The sequence below is a fragment of the Sciurus vulgaris genome (assembly GCF_902686455.1).
Source record: "Sciurus vulgaris genome assembly, chromosome: 9".
NCBI classification, from domain to species: domain Eukaryota; kingdom Metazoa; phylum Chordata; class Mammalia; order Rodentia; family Sciuridae; genus Sciurus; species Sciurus vulgaris.
In genome coordinates this window covers 8,382,364-8,399,524 of record NC_136469.1, presented here as the reverse complement: position 1 = coordinate 8,399,524, position 17,161 = coordinate 8,382,364, and positions in this window count along the sequence as shown.

Below are 17,161 nucleotides of genomic sequence, written 5' to 3'. Positions count from 1 at the left end.
AGTCTGTAAAAAATTAAACACACACACACACACACACACACACACACACACACACAGTGCTTCCTGACTATATATAGTTAGTATTTGTTAATTTAAAAATTTTTAAAAAGAATAAAAGAAGGAAGAGAACTTGTGGGAAATTTATAGCCTTAGGTAATTATATTTTAAAAGTATATAAAATTCAAAAAGTATTCATCTAATCCAGTCTCTTTAGGAATTAGGAAAACCACAGTAGAATAAGCATAAATAAGGTAAAAGGAAGAAAATAATAAAGGTAAGAGAAAAATAAATAAAGTTAAAGAGAAAATACAATAGAAGAATCAAGAAGTCAAAAGACGACTGAAGTACTAGTAAAATTATCAAATAGGTGGCAGTATTTGTATCAGAAAGAGAAATAACAAAATATGGAATGAAAAAGAGAACATTAGTATAGACAGAACAGAGACTGAAAAGATAAGTTAAAATTACAAACAACTTTATACCAATAAGTTTAAAAACCGACTGGACGAATTCCTAGAAAAAAATGTTTATGCTACTTAAGAAGAATTTAAAAAACCAAATTACCTTATAACCATTGAAGAAGTTGAATTGGGAATTATGGATCTTTTCACAAAGGAATTACCAGGCCAGAGTTTTTCTGTTGAATTCTAGAAAACATAAAGAAGACACAATATCAATCTTAAAAATCTAATTTCAAATATTCCCTAAATGATTGTATGAAGACAGTACAATCTTGATATCAAAACCAAATAGCACAGGAAAATTACAGACTAATGTTACTCATGAGATAGAGCAAAGAATTCTAAGCAATTTTTATAAATCCAGCAGTGTTCAAAAATTATAATACACAGTTACCAAGTTGAATTTTTCCCAGGCATGCAATGATTATTCAGTGCTATCTTTAAGTGTCTTTCACCACATTTCAGATTAAAATAATAACTCAGAAATGAAAAAGCTGATAAACATGCTTATATAAAAATTAAAATTTGCTTATCAAAAGATATCTTAAAGTAAAACACAAGAACCAAGTGAGAGAAGAAATCTGCAATATGTACAAATTACAAATTAAAAAAAATACAAATTATTTCTTCAACTCAGTAATAAAGAGGCAAGAAACCCAATCTAAAATAGCAAACAGCCAGACCAGGCATTGCATAGAAAACAGAAATGACAAAAAATTTATGAAAAAACGCTCGACCTCACTGGTCATCAGGGAACTGCCGATTAGAAGCAGAGTGCTGCACAATGAGGTTTGCACCTTAGATTGGTGAAGACCAAAGTAAGTCATATCACCAAAGGTTGTTGAGTGTATGGATAAAGCGAAAACTCTTATATACTGAAGATTAATATATATTAAATATTAATATGTAATGTATAAATTCCAAAATTCTGGAAAATTTGGGATTATCTAGTATGTGAAAGATGTGCAAAGCTTACAACTACACAACAATGCTCCGATTTTCATGCCTAGGAAGACTTTATCTCCTATGGCTCAGGAGGTGTATGTAAGAATAGTCCTGACTGTGTTGCTTGTGATAGTCCCGAACAGGAAGAAACTCGAATATTCGTTGGAAGGAGACCAGAGAAACGAAGGTGGGGCTTTATGGCGTGGAGAACCACACTCCAGTGGGAAATGAGTGACCGGTGCCTGCTCACAGCAACACGGATGCCATTGAGAGCAAAATACAAGTGAAAAAGCAAGTTGTAGAAGCTGAAGAGCTAAAGTAAACAATGTATATTTGGAGTAATCAAGACATATGGTGAAACATGAAGAAAAGCGTGGTGATGATAAAAACAGTTCAGGGGTGGGGGAGAGAAGGCAGGGAGTCAGAGCTGCCCAGGGAACAGCTCCAGGCACCTTTCCGCCATATTTTCTAGGAATGATGTGTCCTGAAGTTGGGAAAGATGGTCGCCCTCAGGGAGGAGCACGCAGGGGTGTCCACGTTGACAGTGGAATATTTACATGGTTGTTCTTCCACTTCTTCTTCTTCTTAATAATATTTAGCTTTGTAAACTCAGGTGCAGATAATATATACTCTTTTTCATGTGAAGAATTAATCAAATAGAAAAAGAAGTCTACAAAGCCTGCAGATTGACAATGTGAATTCTTGTTCCAGCCCCACTTCTAATATAAAACTATGTCATCTTTGGCAGGTCACTTAACATCACCAAGCTGCATTTTTCTCATTTTAATAAATTGTTATAACAAATCCAGCCTTACCTCTTTTATGGGATTGTGTAAGGATCAAGTGTACTTGAAAGCATTTGTATGTTATTAATCAAACGAGAGACTCACATGCAACACAATTTTCCTACATATGAACTCAAAGGTTTATCTCTCCAAGCTGGTGTTCAAAATCCACATGAAGAGAGGTGAGAGTGATCAATTTAATCATGCAGTTCTTCTGCTGCCAGTTAGTATTCTGTGTAGTTATTAGCCAGGACTGTCGAAAGCTGTTAGCAGGCGAGCTATAGCTGACCTTGGAGAGAGCATTGGCTCTGAAATTAGAAAAGCTGACTTTGAATCCTGGCTTTGTCGTTTATTAACTCTGAGATGTTGGCAATTTGATTCCCACCTATGCTCTTCCATTTCTTTATCTGTAAAATGGTGGTTTTATTCCCCAAAAGGGAATGGAAATATTTTCTTAGAAGACTGCAGGGCTCCCCTTCGATCTTTGCATCCATGTTGGCTGCGTGGGAAGCAGAAGTAGCAGCCCAGTCTTCTTTCCCAGTCGTTCAAGCAAGTGGTGGATTTTCATCACGGTGAACAGTACACCCAGCTTGATCACTTTCTTCTGCGTTGGCAGTCCATCCACTGAGAACAGGCCTGTTCTGCCTTTTAAGTTTTGACTTGCGTGTGGACCACTTGTTAGGCAGGGAACACAGGCTCCTCGTAGGAGAAACTGCCTCCTTCTCTCTTCCCCTTCTGCACCTTATCCTCCTTAGCCAGCAGCAGTACAGCCTCCAAGAGCTCAGCCTAGCCAACTGCTAGTGCCTTGGGCTGTAACCACGGGTATGTGCTGCAGAGTGCAATAACCCGGAGCAGACAAATGAGGCTCCAGACCCTTGCCCCATGTCCTCTGAGCTCTTGTCCTTAAACTAGATTATTATTAGCAGATTGTATGATTTTCATGACTAAAATCCACAGACAATTTAAAAAATCAAGCTTCTCATTTTGAGATAATTATAAATGGCACATGTAGTTCAAAGAAATAAGACAGAGCCGTCCTCTGTATTCTTTACCCAGTCTCCCCTGATGGTGGCCTCTTGCAAAGCCATAGTACAATGTCACAGTGATCTCATTAAGACTTACCTGTATTTACATTGTGTATACTCGGCTCTGTGCAATTGATTATCACGTGTGGGTTTGGTGATCCACAATGACGGGAGATAAAAGACAGTTCCATCACACAACGATCTCTTGTGTTGCCCTTTGACAACACCCTTACCCTCCATTCCTAACCTATGGCAACCAGGAAACTGTTCTCTCTACGATTTTGTCATTTCAAGAACGTTCTAGCAGGGCACAGTGGCACACACCTGTAATCCCAGTGACTCAGGAGGCTGAGGAGAAGGATTGCAAGCTCAAAGCCAGCCTCAGCAACTTAGGAAGGCCCTAAGGAATTTAGTGAGACCCTGTGTCCAAATAAAAAATAAAGTCTGGGGATGCAGCTCAGTGATTAAGGATCCGGGGTTCAATCATCCCTGGTACAAAAAAAAAAAAAAAAAAATAAGGGCTTAAACTGAGCCATATACTTTGTAACCTTTGGGGATTAATTTGTTTTTCAAACTCAGGAGAAATCCCTGGAGATTTAGCCACTGTTGCATGTATCAATAGTTCATTCCGTTTTATTGCTAAGTAGTATTCCATGGTATGGATGTACCGTGGTTTGTTGAAACATTCATTTATTGAAAGACATTTGGATGGTTTCTAGTTCTTGGCTATTATAAGCAAAGCTTCTATAAATATCATGTGCAAATTTTTTGGTGAACATAAGTTGTCATTTCTCTGGGATGAATGCCCAAGAGTATAATTGCTGGCTTGTGTGGTAGTTGCATGTCTGGTTTATGAGAAACTGCCGAACTGTTTTCCAGAATGGCTGTACAATTTTACCTTCCCAGTGGAGGAGTGATCCAGTTTCTTTGTGTCCCTGACAGCACTAGGTGTTGTTGCTACCTCGGCCCTGATCCTGTTTCCTGCCACAGATGCTTTCCAGAGACACAGCTCTGTTCTGTGCTGGGCTTGCCAGGTTGCTGCTCTGCATTCCCACTGCATGGAAACCGCGTGGAGGTACCAACATTTTCCCTATTCTTAGCACCTGGCTTGGCACCGAGCAGATGTTCATGACAGATTTCTTAAGTATTCAGCAAGTCACACTGTTTTGGAATTTATTCTTGGTTCTTTTCTTTTTGAGTTCTCTGTGGTCTCTGAAACCATCTCTATCCTCACTTTTGGAATCTGAGACCCCGTATCCATACAAAAACCCTCAAATGGACGCTGTGTGGCCCAGTTTTGACAATGTATCCATTCCTAGACACAACTCTATATTTTTTAAAACAAGTTTTCAAATCGTCCAGTCTAAGGTGCCAAGCTCATGTACTAATCCCATGGCACAGGAGAGAGGCGGGTCTGGAAAGGAAAAAGATGGATCAAGAAACGGAAAGATTCCTTAGAGTGTGAAAGAGAAAAATTTAGTGGCCCAAGGGAGAAACTTAAAAAGAATCTCACCATGTAAGGCGGGTAGAAGAAAGGATCAGAAAGTAGGGGACCCTGGGGGAGTGGGGCCAACAGTGGGCTCCAGAGCACAGGGGACACAACACAGTCTACGCCTTGGAAGCCGTCCATGCTTCCATGGCTTGCATGGGAACCAGGATGTTGAGCCATTAACTGGGAGGGTCTGGCCTCAGGAGCTCGCAGTCACCGATGACTGTTCGAGGATGCCTGAGTCGTGTGGTTACCCTGTGTTGGTTCACCGCTGAGGTTAAGATACAAGCCCTGGATGTGGGAGGGGCTCCCTAGAGCCAAATGGCCTGCTTCCCTCCACCCTGCATCCTGCTTTCCTCAAAGGAGCTTCTACCAGTCCCTTCTGATCTGTACTGATATAAAGCAAGCGCCCTTCTGAGTGCTCAATCAGTCACTGCTCTCAAGATAATTCTGTCTTCCATCCTTATTCATAGCTTTTATTTTGCAGCCAGCCCATCTCTCCGACAGGAACCCTTTTCCTTGCCCACGTGGGACATGGGGTACACCAGCAAGTGAAGGAGGACAAGAATAAGTTCCTAATAGTGCCATTGCTGGAGACTTAAATCCCTTTCAAAATCTGGACTTGTAAACTGAGATTCAGTCATTCAACCAACGCTTATGTAGCTGTGTGTGGACTCTGGATGACACAGACCAGGAGTTTCCCAGGGACAAATGGGCTGCCACAAGGAAAGGAGAGAGCCTATCTGAGAGCAAAGCTAAGAGGGGGGGAAATGGTTCTGAGGGATAGAAAGGAATAACAATCCTCCTGACCTTGAGCACCTGGATCCAGGTGTGCCTGATGCCCATATTGTACTTCCAATGAATAAAAAGTCATATAATTAACATCTCTTCTCAGTCCTTATTACTGAGGAAAACACATGCTGAATCCTCATCATTTAAAATCAGAATCTTCTGTTCTGTCTAGTAGTACTTCCTCATTTCCATATGTCTATTGGATAGACTCACCAGATCATGATGATGAACCAAATCATTGTCATAACTTAACAGAAGATAAGTTCCACAAGGTCAGGGATTTCGTCTTGCCCACTGTGTGTCCCAGGGCCTAGACAACACCTGCTACGTGGGGGGAGCTAAAAGAGACTGCTGAGCGGGAATTAGATCCCCTCCCATTAGAGCTCTCTGATTATTCCGTATTCCCATTTATCTTATAGTAAGTGCTTTTCCTTACCTTCATTTTCAAGGGTGTGGGAAGGTGGTGGCTTCCAAGTGAGCTCGTCAGAACCACCCAGGGAAATTTGTTAGTTGAGAACTACTGCTCATGAGAGTTATGAATTTTTTTTAAAGTCAAGTTTTGCGTGATAAAACCCACCATTTTTACAAATCCATGTTAAATCAGCCACGAAATAAAGGAACTTATAAACTTCACTGCTCTCAGGTTTGTAAATGTTTCATAATCTTTTTTTTTGAATTTTCTATTTGTTCCTTTTAGGTGTGTATGACAGTAGAGTGCATTTGACATATTGTACATACAAGGAGTGTGGCAGTCTAAGGAGGACCCCACACTTGTGGTCGTACATGATGTGGAGTTTCACTAGTCTTGTATTCAAATATGAACAAGGAAAGTTATGTCTGATTCTTCTACTGCCTTTCCTATTCCTGTGGCCTCCCTTCCCTTCGCTCCCCTTTGTCTCTAGTCCAAGAACTTCTATCCTTCCCTCTCAATCCCACTCCTTCTTTGTGTGTGTTAACATCACATATCAGAGAGGACGTCTGGTCTTTGGTTTTTTTGGGATTGGCTTATTTTCCTTAGCATGATAGTTTCTAGTTCCATCCATTTACTGGCAAATGCCATAATTTCATTCTCCTCCTCCTCGTCCTCGTCCTCCTCCTCTTCCTCCTCCTCCTCCTCCTTCTTCTTTTCTCTTTTTTAGTTTTTTTTGGTACTGGGGATTGAACTCCGGGGCACTCAACCATTGAACCACATCTCTGTTGGGGGCCGCTGCCCTGTAGGGCCCGCAGTGGTGGCTGGCCTCGCCCTATGGCGCCGAGAAGCCCAGCTGCAAGTGCTTTCTATTGGCTGACTGATCTCCTCCACATCCGTGCTCAGCTCGTGATCAGCACATGTCCTCATTACCCACCATTAAGTCTCCACGAGCCAAACGCCTGACCCGTTAAGGTGATTGGCTGTTACATCCCATAAGGCTGAGTACATTGGGCGGCGGGGAGAGCAAGCAAGGCAAGGAGGGCAGGCAGCAGCTGCGGGAGGAGAAAAGAGGAGAGGCGGCCGCAGTGCGATGAGAGAGGAAGAAGAGCTAAGAGACAGCTGCACGAGAGAAAAGAAGGAGAGAGAGAGCTGCGCGACAAGAGAAGAAAAAGAAGACGGCGGCGGTGGAGGAGGAAGAAGAACCAGGCACTCGGCTCAGAAGCTCTCCCATAAAAATAAAGACCTTAAAACTTCATTTGAGAGCCGCGTCTTCATTGTACTTGCTGGACGAGACACATCTCCATCCCTATTTTGTATTTTATTTAGAGACAGGGTCTCACTGAGCTGCTTAGTATCTCACTTTTGCTGAGGCAGGCTCTAAACTTGCAGTCCTCCTGTCTCAGCCTCCCAAGCCACTGGGATTATAGGCATGCACCACCATCCCAAGCTCATTCTTCTTTGCGATTGAGTAATATTCCACTGTGTCTATATACCACATTTTCTTTATCCATTCATCTGTCGAAGAGCAGTTAGGCTCTTGTGATTTGAGCTGTTATAGACATTGATGTGGCTGTGTCACTGTACTATGTTGATTTTAAGTCTTTTGGGTATAGGCCAAGGAGTGGGATAATTGGGTCAAATGGTGGTTCCATTCCAAGTTTTCTGAGGAATCTCCACACTGCTTTCCAGAGTGGTTGCACCAATTTGCAGTCCCACCAGCGATGTATGAGTGAATATTTTTCCCCACATCCTTCCAACATTTATTATTATTTGTATTATTGATATTTGCCATTCTGACTGGAATGAGATGAAATCTCAGTGTAGTTTTAATTTGCATTTCTCTAATTGCTAGCAATGTGAAACATTTTTTTTTCATGTATTTGGTGATCATTGGTATTTCTTCCTCTGTGTGGAAGTGCCTCTTCAGTTCCTTTGCCCATTTTTTTTTTTAACACAGGAATGACAAATTTATTATAAGAATCACATATGACAGGGTAGTGCACATATAAAAAGGGGAACTTATTGTCACCAGAGGGCTGCCAGCTGCTGCTCAGTGTGGAAGGCAACACACAGAGGCACTGTACAGCTGCATTCCATAAGGAGCCTCCACTCAGGGGGTGGCACAGAGAATAGGGTATTCTGATGATGCCAGGTTCTCAGGACAATGCCCAACTGATCTCTTTTCATCCCTCACAGCAGGGACATGGCACCCTTCACCCAAGAGTGGCACACAGGTACCAGGGACAGGCTCCTCAGATGCTGCTGCTCCCTCACAGTGCTGAACAAGAGCTTCAAGTGTGAGCAGAACCCACCCACCTGGTGGTGGGGAACTCACTGCTGCCCGCAGGTTAGCCTTCTCTCAGAAATGGAGCCTGTGCCCTTGATCCAGGAGTGTCCCTGTGATATGACCCACCTGCCACAAGTGACACAGTCTGAATCCAAAAACCGATCAGAGAATTGTATTTTAAAGGTTTCCTATGTCCTCCACATTCTCCTATAGAAATGAGTAGAATGTAGTCTAACCAGATGCATGGACGAGACCCGAGTTCTCCCTCATGCTGCTGATAGTGGACACGGAGCCTGGAGAGATCACAGGGAGTACAGTCGGAGGAGTGTGGGATCTGATTCCCTGGAGGAAACTGTGTGGAGAATCATCTCTGGAAGGAGTCCCTCATCTCTCCCCATGCAGACAGCTCCACCACCACCTGGCCCAGTACTGTACAAATATGGGGAAATGTCTGGCAGGTCCCCAAGGCAGAAGAGAAAAGCAGGAAAGCTAACCTATCCCAGGCTTTCTAAGGAAGTCAACACCTAGAAATGTCCAATGTGAGGCATGGGTTCACAGCCCCATCAAAGCTTCTGGCTGTCCCTGTAGTTCTTGGCTAGGCAGCTGAAAGGCAGGCCTGGTGGATGCTCTGTGCCCAGGTGTTGAGCAAGGCTGTGACTGAATGCTTGTCAGGGAGCTGCAGCAGCCGGGAGGTCATGCATCGGTGCACTGACTGCAGAAAGGGGTTGGCATCATATTGCCACTGCCGGTCAATCCAGAGTGGGCTCTGGGCAGGGTAGTCAGCAGGCACACTGAGCTCCAGTGGTGGCACACTTGGGAGGTCCTTGTCGTCAAGCTTGCATATCAGGTGGACGGTGCCGTTGTTACTGCAGTGAGAAGGATCCAAGTTCACTAGGAACTTGGGATCTAATCTGGCCACCTCCCCTTGGAGGACGTTGGGGATGCTCTGCCGATCATCCTCCTCAAACCTGCGCTTCGGGGTACACACCACTGGGGCCCATTTATTGATTGGGTTATTTGTTTTTTTTTGCTGTTACGCTTTTTGAGTTCTTCATAATGCCTGAGAATTAATGCTCTGAGGTTCAGGTGGCAAAGATTTGCTCCCCTTCTGTAGGCTCTCTCAGTGTTGCATAATCTTAAGCCCTCCAAAACCTTAGTGGCTTAAACCAATACCATGCTGGTGTATCACATGACTTTAGGGATTCAGAAAGGACTTTTCTGGGCCATTCTTGTCTTCCATGTGGTGTTGATGAGTTGGTCTCGTGCACCTGTGTATGTGCATTAGAATGGATCATTTCCCAAACACTCCTCTACTAATCATAGATTTTTTTTTAGTAAAATGAGACTAATAATACCAATGTCCACAAAAAATGTAGAAAGTGAAAAAAACTTTGCATCTTGAACTTTGTATAAATAATCATACCGTTTTTTTTTTGTTAAAGAAAGTAAAATGGATATTATAGTACCTCAAAATGAAAAAATACACATTTATTTTCTATATAATCTACATACATAGATACTTTTGTTATAGTCATATAAAATAATATTTTAGGTAAATAATGGTTGAGTGACTAAAAGTTATTTTGGGAAAGCTGAAAATTCTGCAAAAGATACAATTTAGGGAGCTACTACCTTGTACCCCTGAGATAATATTTTATTTTATTTTTTTAGATTTAAAACATTTATTTAAAAATGGAAGATTTTAATTTTTAGAAATATTATTCAAATTCAGCACCATATTTCATGTACAAATTAGAATTCGTGCTTACCAATCATCAATACTATATCTTAAAATTTATACTTGTGCTTTAGATTTTAAATATGAATAAAATCTCCAAGTCATCAGTTAGAATGACAGAATTGAGGAACTTGAGGTCTGCTTGTTGTCTGTGCAACCACTCTATTGTCTCTGTTCACTCAAGTCTGCCACTGAAATGCAAAAATATGTAGTAAATGCATCATCCTCGGGGGCTGGAAAAAAAAAAATGATTCACAAAGAGCTTGAAGTGACTGTCCTGGGGTGACTGCATAACTGGAGTTCTCCAGATTAACTTCCACGTCCATGTAATGTTTATTACAGAATAAGTATCAAAAATGAGCTAATTTGAAGTATACATGCAAATTATTAAAATGCCAGTAACAATAGAAAATTAGACCAAAACAGTTTTTTTAAGGTATTAAGTTTATCTCTGCTTTGGTGCTGCTTTGCCAGCCTCTGGTGATACTGTAACACAGCCCAACTTGTAAAATTTTTTTAAAATTTTCTACATACAACCAATCCCGTTACTACCTGCCTCTGGACAGATGAGTACATGATAGCTTTGGAGGGTCCAAGATGTTCAGAGCTTCCACGGGGATGGCTGGGGAGCTGTGAGACCATCAATGGAAGCACCCACCTTGCTGTTCAGCAGGGCAGCCTTAGGACAGACCTCTCACGTGGCCGTGGAGGGCTCCGGAAGTAAGTACCCTAAAAGATGCAGGTGGAAGCCGCAGAACTTCTTAGACCCAGCTGTGGAAGCCAGAATAAGGCTTCCCAGGCAATTCACTATAGACAGTCAGATTTAAGTTGAAGGGAAATTTTGGCCTCCACTTCTCATTAGGAGTAGCAAAATGTGTGTAGGAATCTTTAATCTTCCAGGGTTAAGGTGCATTTTTATTCCTATGATCTTTGCATTCGTTTTGGCTCCTTTGTCTCCTTTACCTCTTGTATTTATCAAGTATCCCAGGCTTCTGACTCATCTTCTGTCATAGCCTTAGAATGTATGCATTGATTATTGTGATTTCTGATTTCCTTCCTTTGATGTTTCTGTCGATTGCTTGAACCCCCACTTGAGGCAGTCAGGGGCACACAGCCATTCTGGCCAGGTCCAGAAGAAAAGTATTCGGCCTCTCTGTGTTCCAGTTTTTCTGTCTGTGACATGAGAATGATGACATTATCTAACAGTGTGACATCTATCTTGTCCAACTGTGTGACATTTAGGTGGCTTACTATGTATAAAGCACTTGGGAAAACGTCTGTGGTGTGGACTCCTCTTAACAAATCATAACTATTATTGTCATGTGTCTTGATTCGGGATCAAGCTCCTGAAACACAGATCTAAGAGCAAGCAGGGCGTCTGGGAGGTGATCCCAGCAAACACAAGCAGGAAGTAAGGACAGGGGCGGTAAAGGCAGTGAAGCCAGTGAAGGGCGCGTTCTGTCCCAGGAAACTGTATCTGAACCCACTGGGGAAGTCTGGCAGCCAGCATAGAATCTGTGTTTCACGGTGGTCTCAACCAGAGGCCAGGGAGCTGGGTGGTAGATGCTAGCCGTCGCCTTGGCTGCATGAGGACTCCTTCAAGGTCAGTTAATGCCCTGATACTTCTCCTGTGTGTGAAAGTCCTTGGGAAAAGAGCAGTGGTTGAGACCTGCCCGAGGGCACAGAAGTGCTAAGGCCCGGGCTGTGATACTTCCCCCAGACCGTGGTACATCTGCCTAGGGTTATAAATTGGGGTTCTGTGACGGGTTCACCACTCTGAAAATTGGCCAACATAGCTTGGAAAGAAAAGGAAGCAATGTCTGTGGGCTTGGAGGGAAGAAGATGAGTGGAGGAAGTAGAAGTAAGAGAGGAGAGCCGTGCCAATGACACCTGGCTCGCATGCCCAGCCGATCCTCGCTGGACCTTCAGGGATTCTCGTCACTGGCTCTCCGTGTTCCTCGGCTTTATTTCCCAGTGTTTCCTTTTGTTATTCCTCCATCCAGCAAGGCTGAGCCCATCACAAGAGCAGGCATTAATCTTGGTCACTGCCACTTTAAATGCAGACTGACAATAACATACGTGCAGTGAAGTCGGAGAACTAGTCACTTACCAGCCCACTGCAGATTTATGGCTGCAAAAACAGTCTGTAAGCTGCACAAGGCACTCAGTTTTTTCTCTCTCCTCCAAATATATTCATAAATATTGAAGAAGTCGTAGGAACTCACAGGCCAATGCTTTAAAGTCTGATTTGAGCTTGCAAAAGTCATTCAACACTACTGATCAGTTACCCTAGGACTGGAAACTTCCATTCAGATTCTCTGGGGTCCTTCCTGAAAACAGGAAGCACGGGGAGAAGGAAGTCTTGAGGGAAGGGCATGTGCTTGGCCTGCATCCCTCTGGGCTGCTTTTGGATCTGATCTGTGACCCAGGACCCAGAGGACAGCGCTGGGCGGGTTTTCATCGGGAAGGGCTGCCATCTCCTCCTGGAGTTGGTTGGACTGAGCCACATAGGAATGTTTTTGAAGTGGTAGACTCATTAAAATAAAAACCAGAGGAAATCACAGGAGCAAAGCGTTGCAAATCACTGGTGTTTGTTTAGGCAGGGTCTTGCCACTGTGCTGGCAGAGTTTCTATTTTTTCAGTTCGGAGCCGTTCCTGGAAACCAGAGCTAGCCTCATCAGATGGCCAATCAGCACGTATTTGGTGAGGGCTCAGGAGTACACCACTGAGTGGGGAAGTGAGTTTGAGAAAAATAAACAAGTCAAAACCCCAAAGCCAAAACCAAACGAAACTCTGGCCTGGAGTGGTCTGTGGTTCCACAGGACAGACTCGCCATCACAACTACCAATAGAGAGGCAGTGGTAAATGCTCTGCTCACTGGTCACTGGAGCATCTTCGGAAGAGGGAGGGATGAGAACTGGACTAGTCTGTTGAGGAAAGGGCACAGGTGAGGGAGGAAATGCCAAGACATACGCCTGGGCTGAAACTCTCCTTCCATGACTACTTTCATTTAGGCCCTAAGGGAGGCTGCAAGTCCAGGTTGATGAACAGCCACACAGGACCTTGGAGGCTCTCTGAGAGAGACACCAAAGTGCAGACCAGCTGGGTTCAAGAGCTTTCTGGGAGCATGGACGTAGGCTGTGCAGCCCAGCACCATCGCTGTTAGCCACAGGCGGGTAAAGAGTGCTAGGCAGGTGGAGTTGAATTTTTTTTTTTTTCTTTTGCGAACCCAGGGCCTTGTGCTTGCAAGGCAAGCACTCTACCAACTGAGCTATCTCTCCAGTCCTGAATGTTTTGCTAATCAGTTTTAAACTGTGGCTGGGGGCTACTAACTTGGACAGCACAGGTCAAGACAATGCTTTTTTTTTTTTTTTTTTTTTTTTAACTGAGACTGAACCTCCTCTGGGACAGTGGAAACTGAGGAACAGACAAGAAGGGTTCCTGGAAGGCAGTGCGGTCCTGGTTGTGAAAGTGAACTCGAGACCGCTGCTATGGTGTGATGGCCAGGTGTGGGGGCCCCCCGGTGGCAGACAGCAACCATGCCAGGTAATTACTGAACCAGGTGGGATTGACATGATATAAAACTAACCAGCGTACGGTGAAGAATTCTGTACACTTGCAATATCATGCAGCCACCTCCATCTCGATCCAGAACTTTCCATCATGCCCGAAGTGAATCCCACAGCCAGTAAGCAGTTGCTCCCCACAGCTGCTGTCTCCAGCCCCTGGGAACCACACAGCTTGACCTGCTCTTTGCCTCTCGGATAATGGAATCAGACAACCTGTGGCCTTTAGTGTCGGCTTTTGTCACCCTGTAGCAGCACTATTCATAGCAGCCCACAGTGAAGCTGTGGCTTCATTCCAGTGAAAGGAATGAATTGACGTGTGCATGAACCACACTAGTTACTGTAGCAGAGAATTTAATATACAATATCATGAACCAGATATGGAGTTGTAAACTGGATAGCTGAAAATGGAAAGGGAGACACCACAGAGTGGGCTGGGCCGCAGCAGCTACAGGCTGGAACAGAGGACTGGAATTCTAAAACTTAGAAATCTGGAGGAAGCCCACTGAGCTGGAACCCTGACCTCTGTGGGCAGCCTGCTTCTCTGCTCCTGCTGGAGCCTTTGAAGGATGCTTGAGGCTGGTTCTGAAAGTGCTGGCCAAGTACAGAGTTCAGCTCCTGCGACCGGAGGCACCACTGCTGCCAGGCCGCCCAGGCTTTGTGAGTGCCCCTCAGGGGACTGGCAAGCAGAGGGGAGCCAAGAGAAGCCAGCATGCAGCAGCAGCAGGACGGCCCTGCTCCCTCCTGCGCCCTGCAGCCCCTCTGCCTCCAGGGGAAGAGCCTGGCAGGATCTCAGCTGGCGGAGCAGACTGTGGTTTGCAGCCACCCAGCCCCAGTGTCAAAAGTCAGAGTGCACGGGATAGTTTGGAGCCAGAGGAAATCATTTAATAACCGGCAGAGTCCGTAAAAGAAAGGACTCTGGGCTCACGGAAGGAGCCGGAGCGTGCACGTGCAGGGCATCACCAAGGTCTCAGACACAGATTTCCACACTGCACGAGTCTCATGCTCCTTTTATTCTTTGCTGGGCGTAGGGAAAGATCTACCTGCCCAAGGTAGGAGGACACATAATGAATTTTATTGTGTTGATAGCCTTCACATTTTTAAGTTGTTTTTTCTCTTTTCCAGACTGTAAAAAGCCAGATTTCCCGAGGGTCCTAGTGTAGCCAGAGCAGTTCTCTTCAGGCTCTGCTCAGGTGGGAGTCCTGCTATTCTTGTTAAAAAAAAAAGATTGGAACATCATCCACAGACTGCAAAATTTACCATTTTCAAGTATACAGCTCAGTGGTTTTTAATATTTTCATAAGATGTCACAACATCACTACTAATTCCAGAATATTTCAATCCCCTTATGAAAACCCTTCATAGTCACATTGAGGAATAGTGCCCCCCCCCGCCCCCCCAGCTCCTGTCAATCACCCATCTGCTCTCTGTCTCTGAGGGTCTGGAGATTCTGGAAATCTCACGTTAATGGAATCACACAGCCCGTGGCCATTCACAACGGCTTCTTTCATGTAGCACCGTGTTTTCAAAGTCTGTCCACGTGGGAGGATTTATCAGGGCTGCCTTCCTGCCTTTGGTTGCTGAATGAGATTCATTGAATGGCTCATCTTATTCTCTCACTCCTCAGTTGTTCCTGTCCTTGTTTTCACTTTCTAGTTACCGTGACTAAAGCTTCGGTAAACATTCATATGCAAGTTTTTGTGTGGACACATGTTTTCATTACTCTGGGATGATATACCTGGGGGCAGATCATATGGTCTTTTGGTCTGTCTTCTGTTGCTGTAACAGAATACCTGAGGCTGGGTGATTTATACATGAAAGACGTTTATTTATTTATTTTTTAGTGGACATTTAAAAATGAATTTTATTAAGCTTTATTTTTATTTTTCTTCCATGTTTTAAATTAGTGCATTATAGTTGTACATAATGGTGGGATTTTTTTGTTACATATTTGCATATGCACACAATATAACCATATAATTTGGCCAATAGCATTTCCCAGTATTTCCCCTTTCCCTCTCCCCCTTCTCTCTCCCTGGTACCTTTCCTCTACTTTACTGACCTTAAATTTTCATGAGATCCCTCCACCTTTCTCTTCCATTCTCCTCTCTATCTTCCACCTATGAAGGAAAGCATATGACTCTTATCCTTTTGACTTTAGCTTATGTTGCTTAACATAATGTTTTCAAGTTTAATCCATTTTCTTGAAAATGACACAAATTCGTTTTTATTTATGGCTGAATAAAACTCCTTTGTGTATATATGCTACATTTTCTTTATCCATTCATCCATTGACAGACTTGTAGAATGGTTCCATAGTTTGGCTATTGTGAATTATGTTGCTATAAGCATGGGTATACATGTATCACTATAGTCTGTGACTTTAATTCTTTGTGATAAATATCAAGGAGTGCCAAAGCTGGATCATATGGTGGTTCTATGCCCAGTCTTTTGAGAAACCTGCATACTGATTTCTACAGTGGTTGTATCAATTTACAGTCCCACCAACAGCATAAAAGCTTTCCTTTTTCTCCACATCTTCTCCAGTATTTACTGTTGTTTGTTTTCCTGATGGCTGCCATTCTTTTGAAGTGAGATGAAATCTCAGTGTAGTTTTGTTTATATTCCCCTAGTTGCTAATGATGTTGAACATTTTTTATACATTTGTTGGCCAATTGTATTTCTTCATTTGAGAAATGTCTGTTTAGTTCATTTGCCCATTCATCAGTTGGCTTGTTTTGTTGGGGAAATGTTAAGTTTTTTGAGTTCTTTATATATTCTGCATATTAGTCCTCTGTCAGAAGAGTAGATAGCAAAGATTTTCTCCCATTCTGTAGGCTCTCCACATTCTTAATTGTTTTCTTTGCCATGTAGAACTTTTTAATTTGATGCCATCCCATTTATTGACTTTTGGCATTATTTCTTGAGCTTTAGAGGTCCTCTTGAGAAAGTTGTTGCTTGTGCTTATATGCTGGAATGTTGACCCTAAGTTTTCTTCTAGGAGTGCATGGTTTCGGATTTAATTCCTAGGTCTCTGACCTGTTTTGAGTTGATTTTTCTTCAGGGTGAGAGGTAAAGGTCTAGTCTCATTCTTCTACATACATATAGCCAGTTTTCCCAGCACCATTAGTTTAAAAGATCGTCTTTTCTCCAATGAATGTTTTTGGCACCTTTATCAAGGATCAGATGAGTGCATCTGTGTGGGTTTGTCTCTGTGTCTTCTACTCTGTACCATTGGTCTATGTGTCTGCTTTTATGCCAGTACCATGCAGTTTTTGTTACTATATCTTTGTAGTATTATTAGGTGTAAGGTATTGTGATGCCTCTAGCATTGCTTTTTATTCTTACTTAGAATTGCTTTGGTTATTCTGGCTCTTTTATTCTTCCAAATCAATTTTAGTACTGCTCCCCCTAGTTCTGTGAAGAACATCATTGGTATTTTGATGGGCATTGCATTGAATCTGTATATTGTTTTTGGTAGTATGGCCATTTTAACAATATTAATTTTTCCTATCCATGAACATGGGGGGGTCTTTCCATCTTCTTGTGTCTTCTCCAATTTCTTTCTTCAGAGTTCTATAGTTTTCATTGTAGAGTTTTTTCACTTTCTTCATCAGATTTATTCCTAAGTATTATATTTTTTCAAGGCTATTGTTAATGT